Raw genomic sequence first — 4,498 nt, 5'->3', positions numbered from 1 at the left:
AGACTGCATTAGTGCCTGACGACCAGAAGGGAGAACAGCAAGGAAGGAGACAAGCAGAACTGTGGACTGCAAGTGGCTGTCCTAAGGGTGCAGCCATTTTGGATGTTTGCAACCTGCAAATGCAGCCATTTCAAGTCTGTGTAGGTGGCATTCTTGCTTACACTGGGACTTGGGAGTGGGATTCACCTACTGAGGACAGCACAGGCAACCACACTGGAGTCTGGTAATTGGAAAGGTACAATATTCCTCTTGTTACTCTTGTGCCTATGCTCTATTGGTGAACAGGGGGTAGGGTGGCCATCCTCCTTCCTCCACCCACCTTCTCGACCTGCAGGAGTTCCATCTCCCTGGTCTGTACCCTGGCAGAGCCTGGGTGCCATGTCCTGTCCCCCACCCCCACTTCTGTTTTTGTTTGTTTTTAAATTATTCTTTTTATCTTCCTCCTCCCTTCTTCTTCTTCTTCTCCTTCTCCTTCTTCTCTTTCCCATCCCTAGTTCTTGGGGTGTGTGTGTGTGTGTGTGTGTGTTTCCTCTTCCCTTTTCCAGGTTTCCTTCTTCTTCTTCCTTTTGGTTCTTCCTGTCCTTTGTTTTTCCTTTTGCAGTTTTCCCTATTCTTTTACCCTGGTCTTTTCTCCTATTCCTCCCTCCCCATATATTGTGGCACTGCTTTTCCCCTCTCCTTCTCATCATCTTTATGTGTTTTTTTTTTAACATATTTTAAAAATGTTTCTTATTATTTATTGCATTTCTTTTCTTGTGATTGTTCTTTTTTTGTTTATGGGTTTGATTTGTTTTGTTCTCTTGTTTTCGTTTTTGTTTTGTTGTTTTTTGGTGGTTTTGTAATTTTTTTTTGTCTTACTGAGTGGGAGACAGCAACCCTTCCCATACAACCTAACCATACCTGAACCTCCTATTGTGAGGGCCACCACTTGCTTTTGCACCAACTGACCAGTGATAGATGGCAATTAAGACCAGCTCAACTTACCCTCAATTGCTCTTTATGAACAGCTAATAGATATCTGGGCACACACTTTCCTCCCTATCATACCAACCAGAAGACAGGTGATGAGTGCCTAAGGGCTAACAACTAGTAAACAGAGGAGCACAGTAATCTGCTAACAGAGATATATCAAAACAAAATAAAGGGGAAAAAAATCTTGTGCAAATCACACCAGCATACAACCACAAGCTAAACATAAATACAAAAACACCACAATGTCTTGGAGACAACATACCATCACAGTCCACACAAAAGAAGATAAAGTAGTAGAAACAAAGGACCAGGATACAAACCCAGAAAACATCCCTGAGGAAGAAGCAGCATTAGAACTTCCTGATAAGGAATTCAAAAGAATTATATTTGGGTAACTCCAACCAATTGAGAGACAGATCAAGAGAAACACTGACAAGATCAAGGAAAACACAGACAAAACTATAGAACATTTAGGAAAATACTACAAGAACAAATTGACAAAATAAACAAAAAAATTAGAAATGATACAAAAACAACAAACAGAAAGCCACAAGATTAATACTAAAATTTCAGAAATAGATAACACATTGAATGGGCAAAGGAGTAGAATCAAGTCAGTAGAAGACAGAATTAATGAAATTGAAGACAAATACCTCAATAGTAATTTGTTAAGGGATCAGTCAGAAAATAGATCAAAGCATAATGAAGAAAGCCTAAGATTCATGTGGGATACCATCAAGAGGAATAACCTACATGTAATCAGAATTCCAGAATAGAAAGAGACAGAAGAAAGTGTCAAATATTTGTTAGAATTCCCCAATGTGATGAAACACGAGAATATATCCATTCAAGCTCAGTGAACCCAAAAGAAAATCACTGAGATATATCATCATCAAACTCACCAAAACCAAAAACAAAGAAAGAATCCTGAAAGCAGCATAGGAAAAATAAAAAGTTACCTACAAAGATCAACCAACAAGACTAAGCTCTGATTTCTTGGCAGAAACCATGTAGGCAAGAAACTAATGAGATTATATATTAAAAAACCCTGAAAGAAAAAATTTCCAACCAAAAATTATATGCACAAGAAAATTGTCTATCAAATATGAGGGTGAAATTAAGAATTTTCCAAATAAGCAGAAATTAAGGGAATTTGTTAAAGTCAGACCAACTTTACAAATGATGCTAAAGGAACTCCTTTGGACAGAGAACCAACAACAGCAAACAACAATGATTAACACACATGATGACATAACACAGAAACCAACCCAGTTATGGAAGTGTATAAAGCAAATTAAGCTTACAAGACTGTAAGCAAGGGATCAGAGACATCAGTTGGTAAATGAGGACAATTACAAACCAAAAAAGGGAATACATAGTGTAGTTACAGAACTTCTAAATGGTGAGAAATCAAGACAATTGTGAGATACAACAGACTGTTTTTTGGGAAGAAAATTATAAATTTCAGGGTAACCACAAAGAAAAATAATAAACCTTCACATCAAAATAAAAATGAGGACAAACACAAATACTTGGCAAATACTAAAACAATAGCAGTGAAGGAAATGATAAGATGATTCATAAACAAAATGAAGTTAGCATAGAAAATTATATTATAAATTGAATTCAAAATGGAGTCTCATCAGTAATCACCACGCTATTTCCCTCTAGCATCTTAGTGCTTGAAAAACTAGGTACAGCAGTTTGAATTAGGGATTCTGGTGCTCTGAAAAGCTCACTGAATCAGAATGCAGCAAACTCAGAGGAGTAGAATTAGAGGAAAGGTGCAGGGAAATAAATTAAAGAAGATCTACCTGGCAGAAAGCAGACAGACAGCCGAAAAAGGCCATTAGAGACTTCCCTGGGGAGCAACTGTCAGGTGAGAATGGCCACCTAAGACCTCCCTGAGTCAAGGCAGAAGACACCTCATATCAGCAATCCAGTGACCACACCAACATACCAACAAACACCCCAAGGATATACCTTCAGCACCTGATTTTATCGGTAACTTGGGTAAGCTAGGTGCAAACGGACACACGCAGCACCACTGAAACCCAAGCACAGAGCTCATTGGTGCTCCAGGAGGGTGAACTCGCTCCCCCCTCAGCAGGGCACTGAATAGGCTTGGGTCAGCTTAAGTGGCACTGAAAGGCCTGTGCTTGTCTTTATCACTAATATCAGGACCACAGATTATTAGCAGGCACTGTCCCGACTCCAGCACAGCTGAAACCACATGCATCTTTGGTGCTACAGGTGGGCAGACTAATAGACAAATTCCCAAGCTGATTGTTGTCTTGGTGGGTTGGGCCAGTGCTGCTGGCAGGTGGGGTGGAGAGAGAAACATCTGCGGCCGAGCACAGACCCAGGAAGTTGCCTTGGGTCAGCTTCTTGGCACCGAGGGGCCTTGGGAATGGGGTTTTTGCGTGTGTCTGAGCCTGGCAAAAAGTGGCAACACCCTAACAATAGGAATCTTTCCTGAAATTGAGCTGCAGTCTTGTAAATAACAGTATGACATCATCATTAGCAGCCTGCTCAGAGCCCTAGAAACTGACCCTAGCAACAGCAAGCTTTCCTTCTTCCACTCCCATATTCTCCACCAATAACTTCACTCATCCAATAGAAGAAACCATATTCAGCCAACATAAAGCCTCCCGGTTTGAACTCTAAACCCTCTTTATGACAAACAGAAACCCATATCCACATTCCACACAGTGATTCCACCATCACAAAGAAAACTGCAGAGCGACCCAGCATACCTGAATCAATAATAAATAAAATATACCATCTTTATCTTTTCAAAATATTAAACCATAAAACCAAGACAAAACAAATCAACACATAACCAACAGTTAAAGAGAACCTCAAAATGTCTAGGAAACAACAGCCAACCTCAAATCAAACAAAAAAAAAAAAAAAACAGGACAAGGCTTGAGAAGCAAAACCACAAACAAAGCTCTCATTATACATGGAGGAAGAGAAGGCAATAGAATTATCTGAGAAGGAATTTAGAAGATATGTTTATAGAGCTATACAAGAGCCGAGGGAAACTCCAAACTGAAACAAGGAGAACACAGACAGTTCCTTGGAGGAACTAAAGAAAATCATTCAGGAACAGAATACTAAAATTAATGCACAATCAGAACTCATACAAAAACAGCAGTTAGAAATGCAGAAAATGACTGCCAAAATGCAGAGTATGAGCACCAAAATGACAGAATTACACAACACATTAGAAGCACAAAGAGTAAGTTAGCACTGACTGAAGAACGCATATCCCAACTAGAAGACAAATCCATGGACACTAGCCTGTGTGAAGAAAAATCAGAACAAAGATTTGAGAAATGAAGAGAACCTAAGAATTATATGCGATGACATGAGATGAAACAATATGACTCATTGGAATTCCAGAACAAGAAGAGGTGAAAAAGACCACCAAGAAAATTGTGGAAGACCTGCCAACAGAAAACTTCCCCTATATCATGAAAGAAGAAAAGATATTTGTCCAAGAAGCTCATAGAACCCCACA

Source organism: Orycteropus afer, unplaced genomic scaffold, assembly GCF_000298275.1.
Source record: "Orycteropus afer afer isolate SDZICR_OR568_19922 unplaced genomic scaffold, OryAfe1.0 scaffold00706, whole genome shotgun sequence".
In the NCBI taxonomy this organism is placed as follows: domain Eukaryota; kingdom Metazoa; phylum Chordata; class Mammalia; order Tubulidentata; family Orycteropodidae; genus Orycteropus; species Orycteropus afer.
Note: the sequence above shows the minus strand (reverse complement) of the source record.